Genomic DNA, 15,475 nt, shown 5'->3' with positions numbered 1-15,475 from the left:
TGTCTGGGGAGATGTCATGGCTGGAAAAAGGACCAGAAAACTGGATCAGGGAAGACAGTAGCTCCCAAATATGGGAAAGGTGTATAAATATTGTTGATTGTAAACTCCATCAATTTGATCTGATCCAGAGCCCATATTCAGCTTAGGAGCCTCTGCATCCCTATAGATCTGAGCTCACATTCTGTGGTCATGAGTAGGAATGTTCCAAGCAGCTCCAATTTCAGGACCTATCTTCCTCAGGTGGAAGATAGAATATGTTGTCCAGCCTACCTTCAGAGGATGGAACATTCTCTACCATTGTTTATCCACATTGAGGGAAAGGTCCTATGGGGGCTGGACTGTTCTCAATTCCAAGGACAGAATAGAATCTGTGGGAACTTAAATGACTGGAACCTAAAGCATATACTTGAATCTTCATTGTTCCATAACTTCATGTAGCTTATTGTATTTGCTTTGTTTACTAGTATGACCAGCCTATACAGTAGATAGTGTTTTCATTTCTTATTTAGATTGGAATTTGATTCATATTAATAGAAATAAATTCAAAGAAATCAGTGATGTTGGAAGATTTAGAAATTATGCTTTTAAAATTTTTATTAGTTATTTAATAATGATTGACAAGATTGCAAGATAAGAGGGATACAATTGGAAGTCAGGCGGTAGCGCACGTGGCGCTAAGTGCAAGGACCGGCTTAAGGATCCCAGTTCGAGCCCCCGGCTCCCCACCTGGAGGGGGGTTGCTTCACAGGTGGTACAGGTGTCTATCTTTTTCTTCCCTTCCTCTCTCCATTTCTCTCTGTCCTATATAAGAACACCGACATCAATAACAATAACTACAACAATAAAACAACAAGGGCAACAAAAGGGATAAATAAATAAATATAAAAAAAAAGAGGGATACAATTCTATGCAATTCCCATCACCAGAGTTCCATATCCCACCCCCTCCATTGGAAGTTCCCCTATTTATCATCTGGGAATATGGACCAAAGATCTTTATGAGGAACAGAAAATGGAAGGTTTGCCTTTTGTAATTGCTTCTCCACTGGACATGGGTATTGATAGGTTAATCCATACCCCCAGCCTATTTCTTTTTTACCCTAGTGAGGTAGGACTCTGGAGAGGTGGGGTTCCAGGACACATTGGTGAGGTCGGCTGCCCAGAAAAGTCGGGTTGTCATCATGTTGGCATCTGCAACTTAGTAACTGAAAAGCACTTGGTGACTGAAAAGCACTAATATATAAAGCATAACAATTGTTTAATAATCAGGAATCTAAAGGTAAGAGTATAGCAGATGAGATTTGGGGTATTTATGTTAGAAGAATCCTAGGAAGTCTATTTTAGGTATATTCCAAGATTCCCATGACTTATCTAATTTTTGCATGAGTCCAACAGCTAACATGCAGGTGGACTAAAAGTATTGTCTGGGAAGATGGTGTCAGAGTTGAGAAAAGGACCAGAAAGCTGGATCAGGGCAAAGAGAAGCTCCCATATATGGGAAAAGTATATAAATACCATTAACTGTAAACACCATCTATCTGACCTAGGGCCCATATCTGTTCATATTTAGCACAAGAGCCTGTGTAACTTCTGCATCCCTGTCACTCTGATCTTGCATTCCATGGTAACGGTTAGGAACATTCTAAGTTGCACTTATTTCAGGACCAGTCTTCCTTGGGTGGCAGAGTGTGTTGACCCAGCCTCCCTTTGGAGAGAGGGGCAATTTCTACCACTGTTGTTCTACACTGAGGACAATAGACATTATAGTTTAAAGAGGCCACATAACTTGTAGAATTAAAAAAAAAAATCAGAGTTGGGAGACAGAATCATAGCATATATCAGAAGTATAAGTAGTTCTAAAGTTAGAGATACTAGACAGTGTAAAGAGTGTCAAAATTATAGTAAAATCAGTGTTATGTGGTTAATGGAAGAAATAGCACATTTAAAAATGAATATTCTAATAGTAATTACTAATAAGGTTCAAATTGTTAGAGTTAAGAAAATCTTAAAGTATTGCTTAGTGATATGGAATAAAAGTTTGATGTGCAACATGCAGACACAGTAAATAGAATGTACATTTCTGAGCTCTTTTTAGTGGTTCAGTGAATTATGCCTTGGAGAAACTAATACAGTTATCTCCCAAAAGTTTTCTTTGCACAGATAAATTCCTACACCCACTGCTATCCCACAACTATTTCTTAAAACTCCTCAAAATTGCTACTGTCAGATAAAAAGGTAATATTTAGGCTAATAATTACTCAAATACATTATAAAAATTACTTATGTGGAATGCCATGTATAAATTCAAAGAGATTTAAAATTTTGAAAAGCGTGGTCTCATTTCTCCAGTAATGAAGTCAACTCAGTGCTTTGAAAACATTAAAGTTAAGGCTTGTTTTTCCTGGGCAGGTGGTGGTGCACCCAGTTTACACATTACAATCAGGAAAAGGACCCAGGTTCAAGTGCCTACTTCCCACCAACAGGGGATATGTCACATGCAGTGAAGCAGATCTGCAGGTGTCTCTCTTTCACTCTCCCTCTCTGTTTCCCCTTCCCCGCTCAATTTCTCGCTATCCTATCAAAATAGAAAGAAAGAAGAAGGGAGTCAGGCTGTAGTGCAGCAGGACGGGAGGACCGGAGTAAGCTCAAGGACCAGAGTAAGGATCCTGGTTCAAGCCCCAGGCTCCCCACCTGCAGGGAAGCCGCTTTACAGGAGGTGAAGCAGGTCTGCAGGTGTCTATCTTTCTCTCCCTCTCTGTCTTCCCCTCCTCTCTCCTATATAACAATTTCTCTCTGTCCTATCTAACAAAAACGACATCAATAACAACAACAATAATAACTACAATAACAACAACAAAAAGTGAAAATAAATAAATATATTTTTTTAATTTTTAAAAAAGAAAGAAGGAGAAGAAGAAGATGAATAAATATAGTCACTAGGAGCAGCTGATTCTTAGTACTATCCCAGAGCTCCTGTGGTAGTTTTGTGTGGCACAAAACAAAACAAATGAAAAAAAAAAAAAAAACAGCAAATGCCAAAAGGAAAAAAAAAAACTGTTCCTTTGAAAGGTTAATATCACTATCTATTTTGGTTTAGAAATATAAAATACTGGGCTTCAGAGAATGAACATTTTACTTGTTTTCTAAAATTGAATTTAGATTAAATCTGAAGGGTGGTATAATGCTTTTTAATATTTATTTATTTATTTTCCCTGTAGTTGCCCTTGTTTTTATTGTTGTTGTAGTTATTATTATTGTTATTGATGTTGTCATTATTAGATAGGACAGAGAGAAGTGGTGGGAGGAAGGCAAGGCAGAGACAGGGAGAGAAAGATTTACACCCGCAGACCTGCTTGACTACTGGTGAAGCAACTCCCCTGTATGTGGGGAGCTTGGGGGAATTGAACCAGAATCCTTATGCCGGTCCTTGAGCTTGGCACCACGTGAACTTAACCCGCTGTGCTACCGCTCCACTCTCAGTATAATACCTTTTATTGTTATTATCTCTCTTTTCACTATACTGTCTTATTGACATCAGATCTGTTATTTCTTATACCCATTAATAAATTTTATCATACTATTGGTAAAATATCAGAATTTCAATTGAGAAACCAACCTTCAATCTGACTATGTAACTATAAAAGTACACTCTTTCTTGAAAGACACTTGAAGAGAGTTGTGTGTCTTTCTGTATCTAATAAAATAAAGTAAAAATTTCTGTTTTTATTATTAACATCTTATTTCTTTTGAGAAAATAAATATTTCAAACAGTTTAAAATATGATTTAGGGTAATATGATACATGACATTTTCTTTCATACTTTCATATTTAATAGGAATTATCTTACTCTATCTTCAATGATTTATTTATTCCAAATTGTTTGAGGTAGAAGCACTGAGAAACTTGTCACAGACTACTATATTAGAACATCTAGTGATGTGGATATACTGTTATTCACCCAAGTGGACCCCTTTATTGTCAGTATAATTGATGGCTAAAGATTCATAGATTTAATTAGCTTTAAGAGGTTTTCAACACCTATGATAGATATGTACCAGGTTCTATTATAGATTTGTCAGTGATTAAATCAGCATAACCTCTTGATCTTTTGAAATATACATTTCATAGAGGAGAGAGATGTCAGATAACTACCATATAATATGCCTGGTGGTACTAAATGATATGAAGATAAATAAAGCAATCCATCAGTGTAGGAGGGTAAAAGAAACTTTTTTCAGTTGGATGGTCAGAAAAGACATTTCATCAGAGAATTTATACATAAGCATATACCTGAATGCAATGAGTAATACAGAAGGACAGAGCATTTCAGGCAGAAGGAACAGAAAGTACAAAGACAATGATGTATGCATGTGCTTGATATAGTAGAAGCACTAGAAATTTTCAAGGAGGAAATGAAAGGGAGTAGAGAGCCAGACTGTGGAAAACATTTAATGGTAGATCTGAAAGATAAAGATTTAAGTAGAACATAACCTCTTATAATTTGTATTTTAAAGGGCCCGACTATGGGCTGAAAGTTAATCAATAGTGGAATACATGAGTGAACATTGAGAAAATAAGGGTACCTATAGGTCAAACAAGAGAGAGTTCTCTGTGATCTGGACCAGACATCAGAGCAAAGTGAATCTCCTTTCTTTCTTTCTTTCTTCCTTCCTTTCTTTTGAGAGGGAGGGAGGCATGGGACCTCATGCCTGGAAATCCATCACTTAGTCCATTGTTCTTCCCAGGCTGCAGTGCTGGAGGTGTTTTAATGGTTAATGTGAAAGAAACAGTTTGAAAATAATTTGAAACTGAGTACAAAATAAAAAGAAAATTCAGTGAAATTTTTCCATTAGATCTCTAAGAATATACCTATGATTCCAACTGCTTTATTTTTCAAATTTATATATTATGAATGAATGTATATACATGCACATATATATATATATATATACATACTAAACTTTAAAGACATTTTAATGGTAGCACACCCAGTTAGAACACATATTACCATGCTCAAGGACCAGAGTTCGAGTCCTGGCTTCCCATTTGCAGGGGGACACTTCAGAAACAGTAAAGCAGGTCTGTGGGTGTCATTCTCTCTCCCTTTCAATCTCTCTCTCCACTTACAAAAAAGGTATTGGTAGTATTAATATTTGTGCTACAAAATTGAACTTTAATGTAGAAATCACTATGTTATAGTGTTTCAAATTATCAGTGTGCTTGCACTCTTCCAAAAGCTAATTGGGGTGAAAACAGTTACATGATATTTGCAGGTTTATCTATTTTATGTGGTCATACTCAAGGACATACTTGTTTATGAAATCATTGTAAAATAGCACTTCTCATCACTGAAAACCTTGAACTGGAAAACAATGTTAATAACTGTTCTATTTTCTATAACCTGGGAGCCTGATAACTTTTCTTGTATTATCCCTGAATCATGCCAATTATCAGCTCTTATTCTTCTTCCTTCTATAAGTCTCTCAGATAGTCTCCAAATCTTTAACAAATTTGTTTCTTTAATCTACCATTAACAAAGACTAGAAGGACTGGGAAATAATTAACTCAGTAGAATACAGCTGTACTATGTACCAGTACCCAAGACTGAGCCCCCAGCTACCTCATGGGATCACCTGCACAAAGTCTGTTTCTATCTACCTCTTTAATTCTATCTCCCTCTTTGTCTCTCACCCTCTATCCAAAAGAAAGAGAGAAAGAAAGAAAGAGGGAGAAAGAGAGAAAGAGGGAAAAAATATTCTTCAGGAAAAAGTGGAAACATGCAAGCTTGAAACCATAGGAAAAAACATGATGGGAAAATAGAAGAGAAAAATTGATATGTTACTTCAGAGTCATTTATTTTATTTTATTTATTTAAGAAAGTATTAATTAACAAAACCATAGGGTAGGAGGGGTACAATTCCACACAATTCCCACCACCCATTCTCCATATCCCAACCCCTCCCCTGATAGCTTTCCCATTCTCTATCCCTCTGGGAGCATGGACCCAGGGTCATTGTGGGTTGCAGAAGGTACTTACAGTAACTTATGCATGCATTATTTGAATATATATCTTTTAAAAATGCATCCATTTTACAAGAAAAATAAAGACTAAAGGACTATTTCTACTTATAGGACTCTGGACCTCAAGCATCTATGTCTTGTACTCTACCCACTGAGCCACCTCCCAGGTCCTGGGTGTACATTTCAGTGTAGATTCTTTAACATCAGATAGTGGTTTTTATCCCAAGGAGATATTTTTAGAAGTGGTATGTAACTATAATATGTAGAAAAAATGTTTATATTTTCTCCTTTCAGTCTTCAGGCTGTCCAAGAAACAGTTTCGTAGAACACTCCTAATGTTATATTTCCCAGATTAATGCTGTTAAAATATTCATGATAGTGTTTACTGTTATGTACCTTGCTAGCAGAGTGTTAAGGGCACCCACACAATTTGTCCTACATCAGTGCTTTCATTCATAATGAATTCATTTTTATTCCTTTGTGTATTAGTAATTGAAAGTTAAAGATTTGTTTCATTATCTTGCTCAGCCAACCAGTCTCTAACCTACTTCTGCTACATAAAGAACTACACTGTAGTTTTTGATATGACTCTTGGGAAAGCTTATTCATAAATCCCATATTTTTATATCTAAGTAGATGACTTCTGATCTATGTAGTAGTTTCCTTAGTAGTAGTTTTCTTCATATATATTTACTTGACTGGAAAAATATAAAATTATATTACTGGATAAACATATATTTAAAAATAATGTCTACATTACATCTTTCATAATCCATTTTAACCTGTAAAATTATTCATTGCTCATTCAGTTTCTAGTAACTGACTAGTGTAGATCTTTAGACAAAGACTAAATATCTGTGGGTTGGTGGTAGATAACTTTGTATCATTCACCAGGACACAGATTCAAGCTTTTAGTTCCCGTCTACAGAAGAACTTCATCAGTGGTGGAGAAATGGTGCAGGTGTGTCTCCTTTTTTCTGTATCTTCTCCTTTTACTCCCTCTCTACCTCTCTCTATCTGTAATACCCCTACCATGGAAAGAAAGAGGAAGAAGGGAGGGAGAGAGGGGGGAGGCACAGAGGGAGGGAGAGAGAGAGAGACAGAGACAGAGAGAGAACAAGAGAACACAAGTATATCTGGGGAACTTTGGAGTTGTGCAGCTGCAAGTCCCAGTGAGAGTCCTGGTGGCAAAACCAACTAAACGAAAATTTCAGTATTTCTCTCTTAGTCCTGTTTTTGGCTTTTATACTCACTGAGAAAATGTTCGTGGACTAAAGAAATCTGAGAAGGTCATAGAAAACTCATTTTGGGCTGTATAACAGAGAATAACAGCAGCATTTGGGAATATGAAGTAGGAATGCAGGGGGACATGTGATTCTTTTTATGCATATATATGATGAATTAAAATTATAAAATAAAAACTGTGAAGATGGTAAAAAATATCTGTCATAGGGGTATGTCTTGTTGTATTGGACATGGATTATGAATGTTGTTCTGAAATAGGGAACTATAACTTCAAAAATTAAGATTCTTTGTGAGCACTTAAATAGAGGATTTAAGAATGTGGATTCTCACATGTTGACACAGACCTAATAACATTTGGGTTCAAATGTCCTTTGTTTACTATAAGGAACATGAAATTCTGCAAATAAGTTTTTTCCATAATTTTCATGTCCTGTTGGAGTTGTGAAGAATAGTTTGCATAAAGGGATCAGTGTGTAGTATCAGTTTAGGATGTTAATAGAGAAACTTTTTTTCTGTAATCTCACTCTCATCTGGCACAGAAGTCCCTTCTGAGAACCTAAATGACTTATTAGTTCCCTGAAGACTGTGTATCTAAAAGATGTTGAACTGCTCAATTTAGTGTGAATCTATTCATCTATTTAAGATTAATTCTGTCAGAATTGGGTAGAATAACACTTACAAAACAGAAATATCACATTTAAAATCTATTAAAAATGGAATATGAGAATACTAGATAGGTTACCTGAATTACCACATACATAGTCCAGATTTGAGCCCTGAAGAATTCAAGGTGCTGTGACAATGAAGGGAAGTCTGTCTGTGTGCTTGCCTGATTATTTCTCTTTCTAAGTACAAAAAATAAAAATGTCCTTGAGTACTGCAATTGCACATGTGTGAGGCCCTAGTTCTACATGCACAAAAAAATTCAAAACAAAATTTAAATACAAAATAACATAGATGATCTCTATGAATTTATGCAATAAAGATTTGAAATTACTAAATTTGTATATTGCACAACTTCTTTTTTATTTTATGTTTTGCTGTTCAACTGAATTAGAAGGATATTGCTGTGAGTTTGTGTGAATATGAAAAACAATTGCATTTTAACTGTCTCTATGGTAATGGTTGGTTATCTCCATGGCAATAGTGGTCTGTCTTTATAACAATATCCAGCAAAAGAAGCACTGTGTTCACTTTAACAATTTTTTTTCATTTTCTTCTATTTTTATGGTTTCAGATTTTTAAAAGTTTTATTTTTATTTCATTACACCAAAAATTTTGTGCTAAATTTTTCCTGTTCTCTGATGCTTCTTTAACTGATTTTCAAATTAATGTCTTATATTGATTTGACAGATGAAAATTCTGACTCAAACTAAAGATAGGTGATTTTTATTGTGTTAACAGGAATATAATGTTGTATCCATCAAAACATGCACAGTTTGGAGCTAGATCTGGCTTCAAATCTTGCTGTCTTTCTGTAAGGCTATTGTAGAGGTTAAGTATATTGTACATTTACCACCTACCATGTAAACAGGCCCTCAGGAATGGTGCTGGATTAATGTAGGACCAGATATAGGCTCTGCTACTGATCAGGTGTATGGTTTTCAGTTCTCCATAGACATAGTTTACTTTTCTACAGAAATTCTAAAGTTTCTATCAAAACTTATAATCCTGAGATTTTTGTTGTTGTTGTTTTTTTGTTGTTGTTTAAAACCTCAATAGTAGACTTACTGTTTCCTTCATCAGGCAGATCAGGACCCCAGACATCTAAGCAGATATTTGTAACTGAATCTAGAAAACCATTTGTGTTGTGAATGACTTTTTTTTTTTTGCCACTACAGCTATCACTGAGGTTAATTTTCTCCAAGTGGAATAATAGTCATATTAAGGAAGATATCATACTTTAAAACTTATTATTTAAAATTCATCCTGTATTTTTTAAAACAGCATAGTGTATTAGAAATTGGGAGTACTTGCCTTTCAAATGCCATTTTCTTAACTGAAAAGTGAATCTGCTGTTGTGTTCTAGAGTTTTAGCTCATATAGGTAAACAGCATTGTGTTTATTTAGTATACTCTTTCTAAGTGCCTTAAATTTGGGTCAGTAAAATAACATAGTGCACCTTTTCTTCCATGTATGTGTCCCAGATTCACACTGGGAGCCACGACATTTGGAGTAAACTTCTGTGTTCTGGTCTTCTTTCTTCTGTTTCTATTGGGGGGGGGGGGGGGAGGTCAGGCTATAACACTGAAACCCTATTGGCAACAATAACAAAATAAATACCCAACTACCTGAACTGTATTATAATAAAATAGAGCTCTCCATGTAATCTTAAATGTTTTTTTTTCATGTGCAAATATGGAGGGAAGAAAGAGTAAATTTTTGTTTGGGAATTTATTTTGTATGGGAATTTGATGATTCAAACACCAAAACTACTTTCTGCATTTGATAGAGGGAAAATGATATTCACAAATGTAGAACTGATGTACTTACATTTTTTTCAATGAAAATTTATTTGTTTGTATTCTATCTGTGAAATCATAAATGTCTACAATAACACCATTGGGATCCAAAGATTGTTTTTGCAGCATGATTCAACACCAATCTATAAAATGGGATTAATTATACTTCTTTCAAAGCAGTATATGAGATCAAGTGAGGTTACAAGCTATTTTTGGTACTTATGTGCTTAATAAACAGCATTTTCTATTACTGCTATTTTCCCCCCTTCTATTTTTTTCAACCAGTATATTTGGCTAGGCACATCTGTCTAAACTCATTGTTTCCTGTTTTGAAAAACACATCTGACCCATAATGTCTCTTTGGTAAAATGAAGTGTCTAAAATTCTACGAATAACTTGGGATCACCTCCTTATTTTTAATTATGCTATTTTAGAGTCATGTAATGAATTGCCCAGTTTCCCTCTTTATTTTCTTTCATCGATATTTGTAGTGAATCACTACGTATTCAGTGTCAAATAGTACCCAACTATCCTGTGGAAACAAAAAGATGAGTCACACATTAACTGGTAACTGACTTTATGGATGTTGCATTCAGATAGGAAGAATAATATTAAATTTTAATATAAAATACATGTGATAAAAAACAGTGATGAGATCTAGTATATTTTTTCTGTGTGTTTTGTTATTCTTTGTTGTTATTGTTGGCACTAGGGACTACCACATGTATAATTCTACCACTCTCAGGACAATTTTTTTTTTAGTTTTATTTCATAGAGAAAGTGACAGAGGTGGAAATACCACAGCATTGCTTTTTTTTTTTTTTTAATCTATGGAGAGCTTCTCTTAATGCTGTGCAATTCTCTTGTGGTACTAGGGCTTAATCCAGGTCTTGTACATGTAAGGTGGATACTCTAGTGGGTGAGATAACTCCTGGCCTCTCTATAAATTAATTTTTGGGTTCTTCATAATTCTTAGAATTTTAATTTCTACATAATGTGATTTTCATATGTATGAAGAAGGTCATACTGATTTTCAGAATAATAATTTCCATATTTAGTATGCAAAAGAAGCAGGCATTGAAGTTAAGTCTGGTGTTAACAAAATTTCACTTATTTATATCTACATGGCATTTTTCTCTTTCACTAAAAAACAAGGGACATATGCATTTTATACACATTTTAAAAATATTCTGACATTAATATATATGACAGATTATTTTTTTATTTTTTTGTTTTTTATTTAAGAAAGGATTAATTAACAAAACCATAGGGTAGGAGGGGTACAATTCCACACAATTCCCACCACCCAATCTCCATATCCCACCCCCTCCCCTGATAGCTTTCCCATTCTCTATTCCTCTGGGAGCATGGACCCAGGGTCATTGTGGGTTGCAGAAGGTAGAAGGTCTGACTTCTGTAATTATTAATGATCATATAAAACACATATAGATTCAAAGCAGGAGTTGATTGAATTTGGAGTATGGCACCAAAGTAAAAAAACCCTGGGTGGAGGGTGAGGGTGGATGTTCAGCCTCATGGGGCAGTGGGGGGATGAGGGGAGGGGACACAGTCTTTTGGTGGTGGGAATGGTATTTATGTACACTCCTATCAATTTGTAGTTTATAAATCACCATTTAATTAATATGAGAGGGGAAAATTGATTAAATGTCTCGAACTTTTTACAGCACAGACTGAGTCTTTTTAATACATAGGCTGAGTCTTTGATATGTTGACTCTCTTAAAAGCATAGTCCAGGGAGAACAAAAGCAACTGGTGGCATAGCTATATGCAAATAATGTCAAAGGACATAAAATATGGTGAGGGTGTGTATGACACAGAAAATCCTAACAAAGTAAATTAAAAATCAAAAGAAAAAAACACATATAGATGAATAAAAATATAATGAGTATGCCTGTATGTAATATAAGGAGAATTAACTTTAAAAATTAAATTGTTTATAGTAGGATATATAGATGAATTGGCATAATTTAAATTGTGGCACATATAATGAAGAAGAGAGAATAACCAGAATTTGTATTGAAATATGAAGGCAGTGGTTGCACAGTGCTACAAAATTCTCCTTGACATATAAGCCAAAATGACAGATGGATAAAAAATAGCCAGGAGGAGTTGGTATGAAATGAAAGCATGTAAAGAAAAAAAGAAAGAATTTAGCTGGAGACAATTGATGGTAGAAGTCATAAGTTAACATTTCAGAACAAGTGAATGACCAGGTCATGGAGACCTGGAAAAGATTTTGTATCTTACCAGAGTGACTAAGAAAACTGGAATTCATTGGGGAATGACCTGATTCAACTGTGCTTTAAAATATTCTCACTGCACCATAGGAAATAGTTAGAAAAGGCACAGAATGAGAGCAGTGAGCATAGTTATTTTGCTTTAGACATGAGTCAGTGGACTTCTATGTGTCAGTCAAGATGGAGACTAGGAGGCAATTTAAAAATATGTCTTATGGGTGGGGGTGACAGCATAATGGTTATGCAAACAGAGTCTCATGCCTGAGGCTCCTAAGTCCCAGGTTCAATCCCCCACACCACCATAAGCCAGAACTGAGCAGTGCTCTGGTGTTTCTCTGTGTGTCTCTCTCTCTGCATCTCTCTAAAAAAAAAATTAAAAAATTAATTTAAAAAAATTTAAAAAATATGTCTTATAAGGTACAAGCATAGTGAAGAACTAGATTCTGGGGATTAGAGTATGGAAATTTCAGGCTATCTTGCTGTTGGGACCTGAAGTGAAAGACTCAGACAGGTAATGTTGTAAGTGAGCCTGGTCTAAGAGGTTACATGAGGAAAGTATACCCACAGGCAAGGCAGTTCTGAATGCATCCCTGAACCAAACCTTGGGGCTCTTTTTATTGGCGTTTAATACAGTTACATCTGAGAAAGCAGAATTTCAAAATAAGTTAGCCAAGTATAAACAATTCAGGGACATGCATGTTCTATGTGACTCCAAACTCATTCAACTATACCTTATTGTATATTGTTTTACTGTGTACAGGGAATGAACTAACTACCTTAAGTGTGAACTTTGTGAAAAGCTATTGATTTTTACAGATGACCAAGCTGAAAAGCAACTTAATGATTTAACAAAGGTCACAAAATAATTTGAAAACTAGGTTTGATTGTCTCCAGAGTTCAGAGCTATAACATTAAAACCCAGTGTCTCCCATTGAAACTTAGATAGACCCAATTCACTAGCTAGAATTAGGGAGTTTTTCTCAAACCTATTGTATGGTAGAATACTGCCATACAACAATATAGAAGAAAACTATCTTTCCTTTGGAGTTTATAGACTAGTATTGAATCAGTTAACAATCAAGTCTACATAAACTAGACAATTTAACTGACTTAAGCCTTGGTGTCTGTGGCTTTTTTGGTGCGATGAAAATACTGAATTTGTTATTCATTATGCATCCCCTTTCCTCTTCTTCTAGCGTTTGCCCTTCTTCTGTAGCCAGTCAACAGCGTCAGGTTGAGCCTGATGTAAAGTTTTGAGACCTCCTTTGAAAAGCAAAACCAAACCAAAGAAAAACATCCAGATAGGAAAGAATGAAGAAAGAAAGAAGGGAAAGAAGGAGGAAGGTTGGGAGGGAATGAAGAAATGAAGCAAGCAAGAAATGAAGGAATTTGGAATAAGACTGAATAAAATGAACTTCTTTCTCAACACCCTAGATTATGCATTTAAGTTTTAAGTGAACTGGATTTATTTTAAGGATAACTGCCTTTGGTTATCTAAGTATATTAAGTATAAATTTGTAAATGTATATTTTTCCTATCTAAGATCAGTAAAGGACAACCAAAATGGATGTTTGATGCAAAATTCAGCTAATTTATGTTGTGGAGTAGTGAGGTTGTTTCCTTGAAGTCTGATTGGGAAAATCTATTTTAACAATAAATCAGTATTAGGATTACCCTCCAGTTACTGTTGAAGATACTCAATTCTAAACTCTTAACAGATTGTTACTTACTTTCCTTTCCAGTCTTCAAGTGATATAGATAAATTACTAACACATAACAAGAGGAAAAATTAAAGCACCAAAAGGCTGTTTGTTGGATGTCAGAGAAGTTATAACATTAACATGAAATTCATCTTTTAAAAATGGAACTTTTGAGGACCAAATAAATATTATATAGGATAGTGTATAATACTGCATAGGACTTCCTTGCACTTGAAAGGTCTTAGGTTTAATTCTCAGCAGCACTAATACAGTCAGAGCTAATGTATCCTCTAGTTAAAAAAAAAATAGACAAGCAAATGACATCTTTGAGAGTGTTAGAAGAGGCTCATCACTATTGTGAAAAATAACGGGTAAGCTGAGACCACCACCATAAAACTAGGACGTTATAGTTCTAAAATACTCAAGATTCTAATTCAGAGTCCACACTTAAACAGATCTGGGAAACTGCCATGTTCCTCAATTGACCTTCATTCTCCCACTTTGTTGTTTCTTTGTAGTATCCACCCATGCACTCTTTCTCTCTCTAGTCTTCTTTTCAAAATATGCCTTCATCCTTTTCCATAATGCTGCTGATGTACCAGATTAACTAAATCCAACTTATATGTGAACCATTCACATTACAAGGATGAATACAGTAGACTCTCCATACTCCAGAACCTCAATAAAGGTAAAGGGGTGAAAATCTTACTTTTTTTTTTTCTTAGTGTCATCAAGCACCACCCTGCTTCATGAAGCAAAATGGTGATAGGGAGCCCACAATACTGAAGTAGGAAATTAGGTCAGTGACTAAGAGGCTTCTAGGAAGCCTATAACTCAAACTGTATTTACAGTAGAAATAAAAGCAAGTTTCTTCAGCACAGTTTTAGGCATAGAAATCAGGCTGCTTCACAATGAACAACCTCACACTGTGATGCTGACTGGTTCCTATGGAGTTCTTCCTCAAGTACAAAGAGGAATATCTCGAATTTTTCAAGGGAAAGGAATGGAGACTTCTCAGAACTCAGAGTCAACTTTTTCCATAATCAAATATAGCCATTTTCTGTCATTACCTCAGAGACTATAGTCACAAGTAGGACTGTTGTTTTTGTTTTAATAGTGGGGGGGGTTATTGGTTCACAGAATAGTTGTTGACACATGGATATGTCTCATCTCCCAGTGATAGTTGTGTGCAAAACTTTCTTACTCCAGTTTAGGTCCTCACCATCATGCACCAGGACCCCAATGACCTCTCCATTCTCCTTTCATCTTCTTCCCCAGAGTCCTTTGCTTTGTTACAATCTACCATACCCAACCCAAGCTTTACTTTGTGTTTTCCCTTTTGTTTGTTTCTTAAGTTAGGTGAGAGTGATTTTAATAAATTGCTGAAGGCTCATAAATCTAGGTTATTTCTTGGTCATAGATGCAACCTTCTTGGATCTAGCTTATTCAGGCTGGTTTCTTGGGGCTTTCTGTTCTCTTTGACAACACAACTTTGCCTAGTCCCTATCTCAAAAGAATGGTTTAGCAATTACTGCTATCACCCCCAACCCCTCAAAAAAGTCAGCTCTTGTGTTTTCCAACCCTTCTACAAAAATTTGATTGTGCTTTCTGATAAGCAAATATCTATACTAAGACAGAATCTTTTGAGATCTTGGCTAATAACCCATTTGATGCTCTCAAAAGAATTTTATGCTGCATGCCATATTCAAAATAAAAGTGTTAAAACTGCAAAATGAAAGTGCTTCTGGTTTTGTTCCAAGGTTTATCAGTGATGAGTCACCTATTTTATT

At 35.3% G+C, this 15,475-nt stretch overlaps 1 protein-coding gene across 1 annotated transcript in view; it reads left to right on the top strand.

Moving 5' to 3' along the window:
• Positions 1-15,475, top strand: part of ADGRB3 (adhesion G protein-coupled receptor B3) — a 923,209-nt gene that overhangs the window by 502,054 nt on the left and 405,680 nt on the right. The window lies entirely within an intron of this gene.

Source organism: Erinaceus europaeus, chromosome 4 (genome assembly GCF_950295315.1).
Source record: "Erinaceus europaeus chromosome 4, mEriEur2.1, whole genome shotgun sequence".
Lineage (NCBI taxonomy): Eukaryota > Metazoa > Chordata > Mammalia > Eulipotyphla > Erinaceidae > Erinaceus > Erinaceus europaeus.
This window is presented reverse-complemented; position numbering and strand designations above follow the sequence as displayed.